The sequence below is a fragment of the Peromyscus maniculatus genome, chromosome 22, assembly GCF_049852395.1.
Source record: "Peromyscus maniculatus bairdii isolate BWxNUB_F1_BW_parent chromosome 22, HU_Pman_BW_mat_3.1, whole genome shotgun sequence".
Taxonomy (NCBI): domain Eukaryota; kingdom Metazoa; phylum Chordata; class Mammalia; order Rodentia; family Cricetidae; genus Peromyscus; species Peromyscus maniculatus.
In genome coordinates this window covers 50,005,227-50,020,981 of record NC_134873.1, presented here as the reverse complement: position 1 = coordinate 50,020,981, position 15,755 = coordinate 50,005,227, and the positions used below count along the sequence as shown (strand labels likewise).

General features: G+C 42.4%; 1 long non-coding RNA gene across 1 annotated transcript; it reads left to right on the top strand.

Annotated features, from left to right (window-relative positions):
• The first annotated feature begins 305 nt into the window (after nucleotides 1–305).
• On the top strand, nucleotides 306–4,347 carry LOC143270245 (uncharacterized). Its single transcript, XR_013047367.1, has 3 exons — nucleotides 306–463; nucleotides 2,435–2,585; nucleotides 3,078–4,347. It is a non-coding gene; the product is annotated as an uncharacterized LOC143270245 (long non-coding RNA).
• The last annotated feature ends 11,408 nt before the right edge of the window (nucleotides 4,348–15,755 follow it).

Sequence of the window (15,755 nt, the reverse complement as noted above, 5' to 3'; positions counted from 1 at the left end):
GATGTCACTATGAACAAGCCCTTGTATGTGTGTGCATGTGTGTAGCGGTACACATATATGTGGATGCATGTGTGTATGTGCGGGGGGGGGGGGCAAGAGGACACCCTCAAGTGTCATTTCTCAAGTGACAGTCACCTATATTTTGTATTCTGGGTCTCTCATTGCCCTTACTAGCTGGCCAGTAGGGTGACCTGTGGCTCCCATACATGTGCATTCACAAAAGAAACGAAAATCAAATATATTCATGTCTTTTTTTCATTTGTGATTGTTACTCAAGATAATAGATACCAGTCAAACCAGCTTTATACACAGATGCAAAATGAACCATGTCTCAAAAAATTTGATGGAAATGAAAATAATGTGCTGTGAAGGTGTTCTAGATGACTCCATAGCAGCCATATTGAAAAGATACTGAAGAGGAACACTTTGAGAGTTTTAACAGAATTATTTATGAAGCATGAGGGTAGGAAAAAACAGTATCACTGTTTCTGAATTATACTATTTTAATGTCTGTGTGAATAAAAAAAAACTATAGAATATATTTCTGACATTCATTGCATACTCAAAAGTTTACACAGTATAATTGAACAAAGCCCTGTGTGTCTGTGATACTTCCCAATGGGAAAACCAGAGACCTTGCTTGGAGTTCCCTCCTCCATGGGTGTGTGGGCTAGCCACGCATCCCAGGTATTCATACCACTGAGAAAACAGAAGCCCTAAATATGGTATTACAGTGTGAGCACTGGAAATGGCGGTGGCAGCCATCAGACTGGAAGCAGATTGCTGCTTAGATTCACGTACAGAAGGGAGGAAGCCGTTCCACTCAGAGAGGCTGATGCTGGAAAAGGAGGAAGTGCTGTGGGAGGAGGAGGAAGAAAGGAAGTCAGTGAATTATCAAACTCCGTGGGATGGTGGAAGACATCAGGAAAGTCAGATTAGTTTTCCTGAAATGACTCCATTCTATTTTTCTACTGCTCAAATTAAGAGGAGCCATGGAGTCAAGGACGGGGCAGTGGGGGAGGAGAATGGCTGTGAACAGAACAGAATGACTCAAAGGGATGAAAGTGTCCACATGAGACCCATTCCTTTACACTAACCTGAAAAAAAGTTAGCAAAATATTTAAAAGTAAGATGATGTGGAGAAGTGTGATTTGGTGACAACTCTTATGTGAACTAATTCATCCTTAACTCCATAAAGTATCATCACGCATGCACGTGCACACACACACACACCTTGCTCTCCTGAATACAGCTATGATGCCACCAAATCATGTGACCCAGCAAAACCAGTCAGAAAGAGTGTAGAAAAATATTTCTCCTGGTGCTGCAGAGTTAGAATAACAAAGGCCAGTGCTGGAACAGCCAGGAGTTCTGGTCACAGGGAGGCAGCTCATCTGCACTGGAAGACAATAAGGCTAACTCTCAGAGAGACAAAGTCAAGAAATGTAATGAAACTATTCTGTTGTGAGTCCTTTGTACTGGCTCTTTCTGAAACAGGCATTCCTGCTGCTTCTATTCATACGCTAAACTCTCTAATTTCCCTATTTAACTGCAAAACAATGGTCTTGTGATTATATTGTGGTTTCCCAATCCAAAGGAAAACAATAGAAATAATCCCAGTCACCATTAAAGAATGAAAATGTTAAACCTGAAAATTGCAAGGAGAAAGACTGAATCCATGATTGTCCAGCTGAAGCAAACTTTATTAAATCCTGGCCAGGAAGATGGACCCTGGCCAGATCTATATCCTGGATTCCCAGAGAAATGGTGCTGAATTAGGTCAGTCAGTAGTCTACAAAGGCCAAACCCACAAGGCTACATACTTTATGAATTCATCCAATGGGGACAAAGTAAACATCCTGATGCACTTCCTGCCTACATATTCCCTGCCTACATGTGATCAAGCACATCCTGTGTAGTTGGGGCAAACAACCTTGTTAATTGAAGTGAAAACAAGTGACTTGTTATCTTAGGAGAGCAATAGCCCCCAACATTCCACAAAGTTATTTGTTCTTGGGCAAGTGGAGCTTACAGGTTACAGAGAATACATTATTTAATTAAAGGACTTTGTTATTGTTGCTACTGTTTTTCATCATTCTGGTTTGAATGTGTAATGTCTGCCTCCAGTAAGTTCATGTATCTGAATACTTGGTTCCCAGTTGATAATGTTGTTTGAAGGGCGGGGGGTGGATCCTTGAAGAGACAGGGCCTAGCTGGCTGCTATAGTAGACTTGATCTCTCTGTTTTCTGTCAGCTACAGCAGTGTGACCACCCACCATGAGTTTCCACCATCCAGATGCAGATCCACCCACCTGTAAGCCAAGCATCAAACAAACTTTCCTTTCCTTCAGTTGCTTCTGCGGGGTATTCTGTTTTAATGCTAAGAAAACAATGATACACTTACCAACCATCCATTGCAAATACATTTTCACAGGAGATTTACCGCTAATGCCAAACCTACTCTAACCAGTTGTGTGAGCTTGAACCACCTTTCAACTATCTCTGGTTATCAGTGTTTACAACCTCCCAAATAAGGACTTGAGAAACAGATGGAGCATCAAGATTCAGGCAACTTTGTCCAGCAGGTAAAAGATTGTAAATGCCTGGTAGAAAGTTTGAACAGCAGTAACATAGGCCTCAGAACTCCATAATTCTATAATATTCTTTTATTTGATTTTTCTTCTTATACAGTACCATTTGAAATTTTAAGATAGTCAGGGTTCTCTAGAGTAACAACTTTTAAAATAAAACTCTCTATGTGTACAGAAAGGGGATTTATTAGAATGATTTAAGGCTGTGCTCCAGCTAATCCAACAATGGCTGGCTATGAATGAGAAGTCCAAGAATCTAGTAGTTGCTCAGTCTGTGAGGCTGGATATCTCAGTTGGTCTTGAGCTCATTATTCTTCTGGTTTGATGGACGAGGGTCCCCACTCTAAGACCCTCTGCTAATCTAAGTGCTATTGATAGCTAGCCTCCCACCAGCCCACATGACCTCCACTCACTCCTGGTCACGTAATTGCCTGTCTGTGGGTTTCCTTTTGATGCATTTCTAACTTTGATTTTATTTCCTTTTAGTCAAGGAGTGGAAGAATGGCAGAATGTATGGACTTGCTTCCCTTCTGGGAATTCTAGAAACCTGAGAAGGATTATCTCAATAAGGGACTCTTCAGAATAAAAGACCTCCCTGTGGAAAGATAAGTAAAGCCATTTATGGGGTCTGTGGCTCTTGCTCTTCTTTACAATAAATTCCTTGAGGAAAATGATTTCAATCCATTCATCCTGGAATTAATGGATGCTGTGATGTTCCCTGTAGGACCCGAGAAGAGTGACTTCTAACATAGACAGACAAGGCTTCCTCCCTGTGCCCCTATGACAGGGTTTTATTTATCACACAAGTGTTTTCATTAATGTTCCACCCCTTCAACAATGTTTACAGTTTCCCCCAGATCGGTGTCTTGTCAACATGGTTTCTGACCCAGGAAGCCTGTTGACACATGAAGTCTGTCTGTGGGAGCAAGAGACAGCAGGAACACATGAAGAAGATGAAAACTCTTTGTGTCATGGAGCATCTAGTCGTAACCCTCCCCAGGAAGCCACAAGGAGAAGTAACGTTTCTACACCTTTCTTAACCGAAAGCAGCCTCTTGCTGCTCGTCTCCAGGGATCAGCACTGAGGAAATACTGATGCCCTATGATGGTATCCTGTCACTCTGATTGCATCCCTTGCCCTCGTCTTTACCCTTGGAGAGAGATCTGAGCCTTTGCAGAGTGGGACTGCCGGCAAAATGTCCGATGAGTATTACATGGCCAGAGGCAGCCTCAAGGTTAGCAGCCAGCTCAGTGAAGATGGTGTCCCCAAGAAGACTGGTTAGGCTCACAGAACTTGGTGACATACGGCAAATAAAAAAAGCAGTCTGAGGCTTTGTTCTAGTTACAGTGGGACTGTGGGTAAGAACTTTTTTTTACCAGCTATGCTTGAGACTGTGGGCCCATGATAGTCTTATTGCAACAAGATATGAGCGAGATCTCAACAAATGGTATAAATGTACCAGCTCTAGACCAGGCTGGCTCAGTAGGAATCATCCAAGTAGTATAAAATACTACATGAGTCTTTTCATGTATACATATATTTTTTTATTTTATATTATCCCTCTTGATGGTCATAATACTTTCATGAAGGTGATGTTACCATCTGAAAGATTGGGAATTTCAGATTTAGCTTCTGGAAAAGGTTGAGTAACTTGCTCAAAGTCACTAAATGACAGTCACGACTCGAATTCAGGGTTCCAGAGTCAGATGCTGTTCTTCTACTGTGCCTCCTATTACAGTTACTCCCTCACCCTTACATGCCCTAACACCAGAGTTCAACAGTCAATAGTTGAACTTTACAGGGCTAACTGAAAGTGAAGTGGCGTGGGGGTGGGGCTCATAGGGACAGTAGGAAGAAATGGACGGCAGAAGGAGAGGGGGCAAGCATCAGCATGACAGTCCTCCTTGAGCTTTGGGTATGGACTGAGTCTCATTGGCTAGCACAGAGAACTCATAGTATTAATAAACTAAACCTGGCATTTTACAGAACAGCAACAAAAAATCATACTGCACTCAAATGATAAGACAGTGCAAGTACCCAAAGGTTATCAGAATATGTCTAAGACGCTGGAGAGTGCAACAACTAAAGTCTGTAAGATGACAGGCACTGAGAAGGTCAGGCCAGGAAGACAAGGGACAGCTCTTCTCCAGAGCTGATCGACTCCAATCACAAGACAAAGAGAAGCAAGGGTCCAGAATGCAGTCTCTATCCTAAGATGATAGGAAGATACAAGCCTCCAGGGGAAAGGGAACAGTGTTTGAGGCTGCCAACCTCTTTTAGCAACCTGCTATACCACTAGGTTAACTCTGACTTCTCCAACATCTAGAAAGAACTGGAGGGAGCAGCCGAGTGCAGTGAACTCATGTCTGCTCTGTATGGTGTGCTTTAGTATATGATGTCAGCATCCATTAAAAAACCCCAGAAGGAGTTAGGATGAGACCAAAGTGGACAAAGGGCTCATTTAAGCTGTCATCCATTTTGACCTCTTTGTATGGTTTCTTTTCTTACAGACATCCCAGCCGGCCATATCTCAGGGGGAAGATAGGTGTTCTCATTATAGTTATATTGTAAGACATATTATACTTATAAGACAACAGACTCATGGAGTTACATACCCACTTCATAGTCTTTGTCTGGGATGCAGTGGTCTCTATTCTATGAACTGCAAGTTGTAAGAAGAGGGACTTGTGGGATGACTCTGAAAGTGTAGCATCTATATGTAACCAAAGAGCTTCACAAAGGACCACCAAAATTCCAAAGGCCACTTAGGTGGTATCAAATATCACCAGAGAGGTGCTGCCTCATATTGAGAACCTCAAGATTATCATCATTTCACCTCTGTTCTCTGAGGTGTTTTCACAAAGGGGACAGCGCTCTACCCTAGACTTCTGTCTTTGTTCCCTGCTCTGATCATATGGACAAGATTATGGGTTAAATTAACTCAAAGAATAAGAATAAATTTTCAATCTCAGAATCTTAGATTAGGAAAAGATTATAATTAAGGAAGTATTCAAGTTTAAATATATCATTGGAATGAACCTTAATCCATAATGATCAATAGCCCTATAGAAATGGAAGATTTGCACACAAAGATAAATGCATATACACAAGGAGGTGATGTGAAGATATTTAGAAAGAGTTAGGCAGGCATGGTAGGAAAGCCTTTACTCCCAGCACTCTGGAAGTTAGGCATATGTCAAAAAGTATGAGGCTAACTTGGTCTAGCATTTCAGGCCCATCCAGAGATGCAAATTAAGACCCCACCAGAAGCAAAAAGGTCTGGAGAGATGACTCAGTGGTTGAGAGCACTTGGTGCTCTTTCAGAAGACCCAGGTTAGATTCCCAGTATCCACATAGTGGTTCACAACATCTGTAACTCCACTTTCAGAGGACCCCGTGCCCTGTTCTGACCTTCATGGGTACCAAGCATGCAAATGGTGCATATAACAACATGCAGGCAAAACAGTAACAGAAAATAAATGAATAAATCTAGAAGCAAACAATGCCGTGTGAAAATGAAAGTTGGGGTGATGTGTCTAGAAACCAAGGGCTGCCTAAGGTTCCAGAAAGCAGATAAGGGCATCAGACTTTCCCCTGGAGGCAATTTTTGGGAGCATGAGCATGTTGACACATTGCTTCCAGACCAATGTAACAATCAAGCCCCGTTGTCTGAGACACTCAGTCCGCAGAGCTGTGTTATGGCAGGTCGCTGACATTGTTGATTTCGTGCCACGCACTTCCTGTCCTCACCCTGGGTACCTGGAGTCGATTGCAAAGTTTATTCCAGCTGTGAAGACTCCACAGAGAGCTCCATCTTTGCGTTTGCATCTTACTTCTGTCAAGCTTGTTTGGCCTCCTGGCTTAGACTCCTGATGCCCCCACTCCCACCACGCTGTTTCTAACAAAGCACAGTTGCTACTGATATAGCCAGACCTGACACTGTTCAATTGGATGCATTGTTCTTAGCGTAGTATATAGTGAATAGGGGAACATATTCCACCATATTGACCTTGTGGCTCGGAAACTCACGTGGACATCAAAATCATTTAGATTGTTATGCTCCAACCATGGAGTTTCTGATTCAGTAGATCTGGGCAACAGCCCACAAATCTCCAGATGTGCTAGTTGGGAACCACACTCCGAGAACCATGTTTGGTAATATGGAAGACAGTCATTTGAACACTGTCATGTTAAAAGGAAAGAAAATTCAGACTTCAGAGCTACCTACCACAGGGACTGTACTATGAATGTTTAAATAGTCATACCCATATTGAAGGCATGAAGACAGATTATGAAAACAAGAAGATATTATCTGGACATTTAAAATACAAAGGGAAACATTTCTTTATATTTGCATCATGTGAGCCTACCTCTGGATAAATGGGGAGTCATTCAGCCACCCACCCAACAAACTTTATGGTTCACAAGTCCTGCAGTCCAACATTTTGTTGCTCCAGTCTTCCATAATGATTCGTTTGTAAAGCCCGCTTCCCAAGAGCATCATGAAGTTATCCTAGGAAGTGCTGCTTCAGTGTGAACACCCTAAGAAGGTGTTCCATCAACTAAAAGCAGGAAGCACAATAACCACAAATTCGGCCTTGGACATCAACAAACTTAGTTTCGATTCCTATTCTGCAGTATGTCTATAAACAGAGCAGCCTAGTCCGTCCTCCTTTTTGGGTCAGGGTTCTAGCTTTCTGAAGTGGTTATAAGAACATTGCAAACTAATCTAGTTATTGGCATCTAATTGCACTGAAGTGTTGTGGATTCCTCTCTGTATAAACTTCTCATCAAGAATTCAGAGGAGTCTTCAGTTGGGAAGTACAGAAAAGGCCACTGGGATCTGGAGAACCATGACTTGGAGCACTGCCTCAAGGTGGCATGGTATATGAGGAGCTTAGAGAAAGAGGATACCCAAAGAAGGCAAATGATGAGAGAGCAGAAAATAAGGGGCTACTGGACGTGAGCCACTTGTGTGGAGAGCACTCCCATGAAGGGATTAGGTCAAATTGTTTTGTTGCTTACGTGTTTATGCTTTTACTCTGGAACTGAAGATTCATCATTGTCAACTGAATCTAACAGAAAGTGTTCTTGCATTTCTGTCCCCTCTAAATAACATTTAGTAGAGTTAAGTGTAAAGGAACAGGAACAGATGGCTGATATTGCCGTTCAAACACAAAGGAGCCAAGAAGCAAATGGAAAAGGCAATTAGCACAAATATTTTCTGAGTGAGCTGGACTTCAAGCACTTCAAATGGTGTTTGAAAGGCAGAATGTTGGTACTGCAGACCCCAAGGCCTCTTCCTCTTCTGCTTGATTATCTCTCTGAGTCACCTCCTTCTACTTTCTCAAGAGCTGTGGTGGCTTGAATGAGCATGGCCTCCATAAGCTCATATATTTGAATTCTTGATCCCTATCTGTTGGAACTGTTTGGGAAGGCTTAAAGGTGTGGCTTTATTGAAGGAGTTGTGTCAATGGGGTGGGCTTTGGGGTTTTACAAGCCCACTCCATTTCCAGTTAGCTCTCTCTCTCTCTCTCTCTCTCTCTCTCTCTCTCTCTCTCTCTCTCTCTCTCTCTCTCTCTCTCTCCCTCTCAAGCTTGTGGATAAGATGTGAGGGCTCAGATATTGCTCCAGTGCCATGCCTGCCTGCCTGCTCCCACGCTTCTCACCATGATGGTCATGGACTCATTCTCTGAAACTGCAACCCTCATTAAACACTTTCTTCTGTAATTTTCCTTGGCCATGGTGTTTTGTCATGGCAATAGAAAAGTAACTAAGGGATGGTGGTGACAAGCACGAAAGACTTAGTTTTATTATGGGCATGTACTTCACTCATACTATACAACACATTTTACTATAAAGCTGCTCTACAACTTCTCTGCTTTTGAAACTGGTCTTCAGACCCAGTTATATTTCCTTCCACTGAACAGCACAATGACAACAGGTCAAGATTAATGAGTATCTGGCTTTGAGGTTCATAATTGCTGTATTCATGCTGTAATTGGCAGATACACACAGAGCCATCACAGTAAGTGCTGGGGGAACAAATGAAAATGCAAACAGTGGCAGACACCGAAATGAGAGGCATGACTTCAAAGGCAAGGGAAACAAACAGATGAATAAAAAGACGATGACGGCTCCCCATTTGTGGTTGCATAAAGGGTCACGGGAGTTTAACAAACAGTCCCAAAGATCAGGGAAGGTGAAATGTTAACACCCGATTGCCTGATCTTATCTAACCACTCACTGATTTCTTTCCCCTGGCAACTCTTTTGTACCTGGGTCAAGCTACCTATAGCTACAGAGCTGAGTCTCCTAATAACTGTGCGTTTTGTAGTTTGTTAATAAAATGTTAACATTGAAAGACTCAATGCATAGGTCAGTTGATAGATCATTTGTGTAGCAGGGGAACGTCCCTGGATCAGTCCTCAATACCATATAACCCAAGAGTGGGGGCACATGCCTGTGATCCCAGCATGCAGGAAGTAGAAATATGAGGATCAGAAGGTCATCATCATCTTTGGCTATGTAGCAGGTGTAGGCCAGTCTTGGCTACAAGTGTCACTGTCTGAGAGAGACAGAGAGAGAGAGAGAGAGAGAGAGAGAGAGAGAGAGAGAGAGAGAGAGAAATCTTAAACTTTGAACAGACATTTCCAGAAAGAAGGCACATGGAGAGATGTATGAAAAAAATATTCAGTGTGACTAATCATGAAAAATGCAAATCAAATCTGCATGATATCTAATCTCCAATTTGTCAGGATGTCGATATAAAAAGAAGACATGAATGTCAACAGTGTTGGTATCTAGGCTAGTTATCTCCAGGTTCTTGGGGTCTTACTCAAGGAACCGGAAATGATGCCCAAGAAGCAAAGCAGCAAGAAACCACCCCAAGAGCAAAGCCAAAGCACACCTTCTGAACATGCTGCCAAGATATTCAGTGGTCACCTGAGTGAGAACACACTCAAGGGCTCAGACATTTCTCAGGGCTTCCCTTTGGAGAGTTTAGGAGAAGAAAGATCTGACAATTAAAGGGGATAATTTGCACACTTCTAGATTTTTGTGTTGTTTTGGCTTGGTTTGTTGTTTCTGAGTCAGGGTCTTTCTGTGCAGCCCTGACTGCCCTGGAATTTGATATGCAGACCAGGCTGGCTAGAACTACCGAGATCTGTCTGCCTCTGCCTTTGCCTCTCCAGTGCTCCAATTAAAGGTATAAGCCACCACGTCCTGCTGCTCCTTTATTTTGATGGACAATTCGACTTATGTAACCTTTTCTCTAATGTGCATGTCCCTTCCTAAGATATAACTAATTTTAATCAAAAATACGCCCATTCATGCATCAGTATAAGATGATAATAGGGATTTTGATATAAAACTGCATTCAAAGAACACATTTTACCTTTCTTTAGATGTACCAAAAACCAGCCATGACCAGACTGGCCACCTATTACATCTACCTAGATATTTTCTGGGATATATTTGAATAGAATGTTACCCAAAATATGAAAGTTATCATGGTCTTGGGGGGAGTAAAATTGTATTCCACTCTTTGAAGTATGATGTATATGTTCCTTGATGCAGGTGGGGGTCCCAAGTTGTTAGGTGCATTGTTAGAAGAGAGGCCCAAACCAAATGGAGCCCCAGGTTGCTAAGCTATTCCTTACTTGTGCATGGCTCAGCATAAATGTAGGGAATTCAGAACCTTTCATACCATCCTTAAGAATGTAAAATGGCATAGGTACTTTAGAAGCAACATGAATATTCATAAAAACTAAAAATATAATTATCAGATGGTATAACAATATAATTTCTGGGTATTTATACAAAGAAGTTGAAATCAAGATCCCAAAGAGCTATTAGTACTCTGGTGTTTTTTGCAGAATTAAATAGTTGAGACATGTAAACAACCTAAATGTCCCCTAACCAACTGGTAGACTTTTTAAATGTGGCATACGTATACAAGAGTTGTTAGGTGCATTGTTAGAAGAGAGGCCCAAATAGTTGGCTTTGAAAAAAAAAGATTAATATTTAACAGTGTATAGCAGAACGCATGAAAGCAGTGGTTCTCAATCTGTGTGTTGCGACCCTTTTGGGAGTCTAACGACCCTTTCACAGGGGTCGTATAAGATCATAGGAAAACACAGATATTTGCATTACAATTCATAACAGTAGCAAAATTACAGTTATGAAGTAGAAAATAATTTTATGGTTACGGGTCACCACAACATGAGGAACTGTATTAAAGGGTTGAAGCATTAGACAGGCTGAGAACCACTACATTAGAGGCTGTAGAGATGGCTCAGTGGTTAAAAGCACTTGCTGTTTTTTTTCCTGATGACCCAGGTTCAATTCCCAGGACTCAATGTGGCAACTTGGAACTGTCCATTAAGCACTTTGACCTTTCATTTACCGTGAAAAACATACGCAAGCTAAGCGAATGCTATTTCACAACAGGACTGACCCTAAATATTCTCTTTCTTTCTTCTTTGTCATTGCTTTCTTTTTAAAGCAAAGATCATAAGCTTTGTCCTTCATTCTTAACGATCTTTTATATCTTGCCACCTATTTCTCTTTAAATCAGTCACATACATTCATAACCAATAAGCTACGGTAAACACAGCACGGACTCACAGGAAATTGCAAACGCTCTTTTACCTGATTAGACGCCGTCTTAATCTCTGCTTTCAAAGGTTCTGATTCAATAGCCACTGTGTGATTCTGATCATCTCTGGCCACACAGAAAATCCCAACTTGGTTACATATTACATATATTTCCCATGACTCTGCAAACCTATGGAGAAAAATACATCCTCCCCAAACATCCTATGAGTTGGAAAACTGTACCAACTCCCAGGTAAAAAGAATTTCAGCTGTGTCTTCTGACCTAATTCTTTTCCCTGTCCACAAGAATAAATTCATCAGTGTTACAAATATTCACCGAATGGCTCCTATCCTGGGAGTCTAGATGTCAAGTTAAGCGCCCTTAAGTTAGTTCATTCCCTAAACCCCTGTGGGTCACATGCTACTTTGAGGAGGCACACGAGAGCGGTGAAATTGAAGCACACGCTTGGTAGGTACTGTTGCAGGTGGAGTGCAGAAAACAGACCGAGCACAGAGTAACTAATTGCTTGGGGAGTTCATTAAAAGTCAGTGACTTTCGGCCGGCTGTTAAGTTTACAGGTTTCATCAAGTCGGGCACAAAGAGTAGTCCGTCAGTGAGCACCTAACCAGCCTTCTGTCTTACCAATAGAAGGATCAGAAATTCAGTAGGGCAGAGGAGTAGGCAGTGGGACACTGGGAGAAGCGGCCATCACTTCAAACCCCAGTCCGTGGGACTGACCAGGAGATCAAGTGAGAACTTCATTTGGCAAGAAGCGGAACGGGATAAGAATTCAGAGCAAAGGGAAAGAGGTGGGGTGATTACATCTGGTCAGAATACCACCCCAGGCCAACTCTTCAGAGCCAGGGTTGTTTAAACATCCAGAAAATTACACCCAGATGTTTTGACATGAAGACCTTACTTCCCGGGAAGTCAATTCGATGCATGTGTGGCTAAAACACAGACGTCTGCTCTCTGCCTGATTAGTATGTGCTCTGAGGGGATGTGCTGTTCAACCCTCCGGTTTCTCTCCAGTGTGTGTGTCATGTATGTGTCTGGAGCTAATTCACGCTTGCTTGCTTTTTAATAATTAGTCAGGTGGTGGTAATAAACACCGAGTAGAGAAATGAAAACCTGGGCTGAGCTCCACATAATGACTCTTTGGATAATGAAAATGAATAACACAGCAGTAGTCCAAGCACAGCCTACCTTGACCTCGTGTACCCAAGTGGAGGGTGAAGACAGGTATCCCTGCTGTGACTCCCGCTGAGTGGGAGATGGGACACAGAAGAGATGCAGTGTGTCTATGATGGTTTCAGGTCCCTAGAGAAAGACTGAGTAATCATCAATGGAGCAAATAGAACCTCTCTCAACATCTCTCAGCATCCCCTCTCATCTGCATTGCTTTCCCCACACCTGGACCTCTTCCCTCCCTCCGAGAGCTTTCCTATAATCTCATTTTGCCAACTTCTCCCCTGGAGAACTTCCAAGACCTGTCAATCCAGGACGATCCTCTGGGTACCGTCTTAATCTTCCATGTCCAGAAGAGGATGTTAACAATGTACTACAAGCAATTCTACAAATGGCACAGAGAGTTCTGGAATTGAAGTTTAGACTATTCCATTAGATAAATAAACTCACTCAATTGAGACCTTGGCTGAAGCAAAGAGAACACAATTAATAATGTTAGAGGAAATTCATTAACATCAGCGGTACTCTTGATATTAACTTTTAAAAACAACTGCATCTGTTCTTCCTGCTTGCTTTGTATTATATTGCATTTACCACTTAAACACTCATGCACAACACACTCCCGTATACATTATATCAGTTCGTAAAAGTATAAAAGACTTAGCATTAAACTTAATGTCTTTATTGAGGTTAGAAGATAAATATAATCTGTCCAAAGCTAGACTGTATTTGTCTATCTTCTCTGTATGAATAATGGCTGGCTCCCAACTTTCCATTTGCTCTGGTTTGGAACCACAACATTTTCTCTTTGTATGTCACATTTAATCCATATAGCTGGAGTCCTCCATTCTCTGACAAGTCCTGGGTCTCATCATTACTCATCACCTTCACTAGGACTTGTCTTCCAACGGAGGAGATGGAGACAGGACAATCAGAAGGTTAAGGTCATCCTTGGCTATATAGGAAATTAAAGCTAACCTGGGCTATATACAAGACTGTCTCAACTCTCTCTCTCTCTCCATTAATCAGATTACCTCTGGGCAGACTCTATAGGCTTTTCACATTCGGAATACAAAGTGATTTAAAAAAAAAATTAAAAGTAGTTCTTACTGTGCACTAGCCACCAAATTAAGTATTGACAAGTACTGGCTTGTTTTAGCTTTATAACACCATAAACTCAACATGAAGACATTGTCTCCAAATTTCCTAATGATAAGACAGAAGCCAGGAGAGGCAACATCTTGCCTAAGTTCCAAGATCTGCCATCTATTTTGTCCTTGAGAGTTGGTTGGTTGTCTTTCTCTAGTGTTAACTCTCACCAATGTCCTTCCAATAATTTATAATTAAAAATGAAAACATGAAGCTGGGATCTTGTGGGCCACAAGAATATATTATAGAGATTCAGCTGGATATTAAAGCTATACCTAGAAATTTCAAGGCACTTTTTTTCTAGAGGAAGCCATCTATCACAGAGTATTTGGTGTTATTCAGTTTTTAATATTTCAGCTGTCTTCTGCTATGAAATTCTTGTGGGCTCATATAATACTAGACCATTTGGCAAACAGTTCAGCTTCTCAGACCTGTTGAACTTCTAGGTAACTAACTCCCCCACTGAGCCTAGGAGACAAGTAGAAGCTCAGACCATCCCTTACCTTCAGGGCTAGTGGCTTTCCAGAGCAACTGACTGAGGACAATAGGACTTTTTGCATAACCAGGTGCAGTAAAGACTGGAGCAGAATTCCAGAGGGGCAGAGAGCCTTGTGGTGAAGAGTCGAAGGAAAAAGACAGTTTTTCTGTAGATGATACAGAGAGTTATGTGGCCAGAGAGAAGAGAGAAAGGCAGAGTTTCTGTAGATGGTGAGGCAGAATGCTCAGGCTGAGAAGTGAGGAGCAAGGAAAAGTTTCTTGTAGATTGTAGATGAATCCAATCAGGAGAAGAGAAGAGGAAGAAAAGATGGAGGACGAAGGAACAGAGGATGAAGATGAGATCAAAAGCATAAGGGCTCAGTTATTACTAGGGCTATGAGGGGACAGAAAAAGTAGGTTCAGAGAGGAACTGAGAGTCGGGACAGAACTGACGTTGTATAGATAGTTTTGTCAGAGAGGAATAAAGTAAATGGACAAAGAGCCTGGTTTCCCCGCCATGGGTAGCATCTCTCCTGGGCACCTGGGAAGGAAATTAAGAGGCTGGACCTCAAAATTTCTGTGTCTACCATGTAAGTAGAGTGAATGCTTAGAATGGCTGAAGTGCTGGGTTCCATCCTCAGGATAAGATTAACTATGCATGGCAGTGAACACATACATCCTCAGCACACCGGAGGAGGCGGTAGGAGAATCAGAAGGTTGAGGTCACCCTTGGCTACACAAAAAAAAAATCTAAAGCTAGCCTGCGACTAAAGCTAGCCCAAGTTTTGTCATTTGGAGAATTGGAGATGATGTTAATGAAGGAGTTTATGGTGTTGTTGTAAAGATAAAACAAGTCAGTGGTGGTGAGCTCTTTTTTTTCTCCAGTTATCCCTCAAATGTCCTTTATTGCAGCTATTTTTATAACAATAATTCTTTATTGATTCTTTGTGAATTTCATGCCATGCACCCCAATCCCACTCACCTCATAGTCCCTCCAAAACACACCCCTTACTCCTGCAGCATCCCCCCAAAAGTACCTTCCCCAAATTAATTAAAAACAAAACAAAACAACAAAAAAATTCACCTTGATCCTCCATCTTGCCAACACCTCTTCATTCATCCTGGTGGCATTGGCAGTACTGTGGTGTGTCACACAGTAGACCCTTTGTCCCATCAGCCCCACCCTCAAAATGTTCATTATATTCAAACATACATTACTTTCATTGGTCTGGTTCAAGGCCACTGGCACATATCACTGGACCTTTACTGACAATCCTCTCTAATATCCTTCTGTTGAACAGAGTCATGGAGATCCTGTGGTAACCAATCTACAGGACCAGATGTTAGGGTGAATCAATCCAAGGGCCAAGATTTTGGGCTTGGATGGTAGTTGACTTTGTCAGTTCAGGTCACCTTGCCCTCAGGTGAGGGGCAGAGTCAGCTCTCCTAGGCCCACACCACCAGGGCCAGCTCTCTCATGCCCATGGTGAGGGGCGAAGTCATCTCTCCTGAGTGCGGGGACCAGCTCTCCCATGGGGGCAGGGCCAGCTCTCCTGCAGCAGTGTCCAGAGAGGGGTAGGGCTAGCTATCCCAGGCCCAGCAAGGGGCTAAGCCAGCTTATCACAGCCCTTGGATTTCAACACACATGGTTCCTTTGATCTGCTCTGGTAACATGGGCCATGGACATCATCATAGACCCCAGCTGTAGCAACAGGATGGACCCAGATGTGGCCCTCCACAGCAGCTCAGGC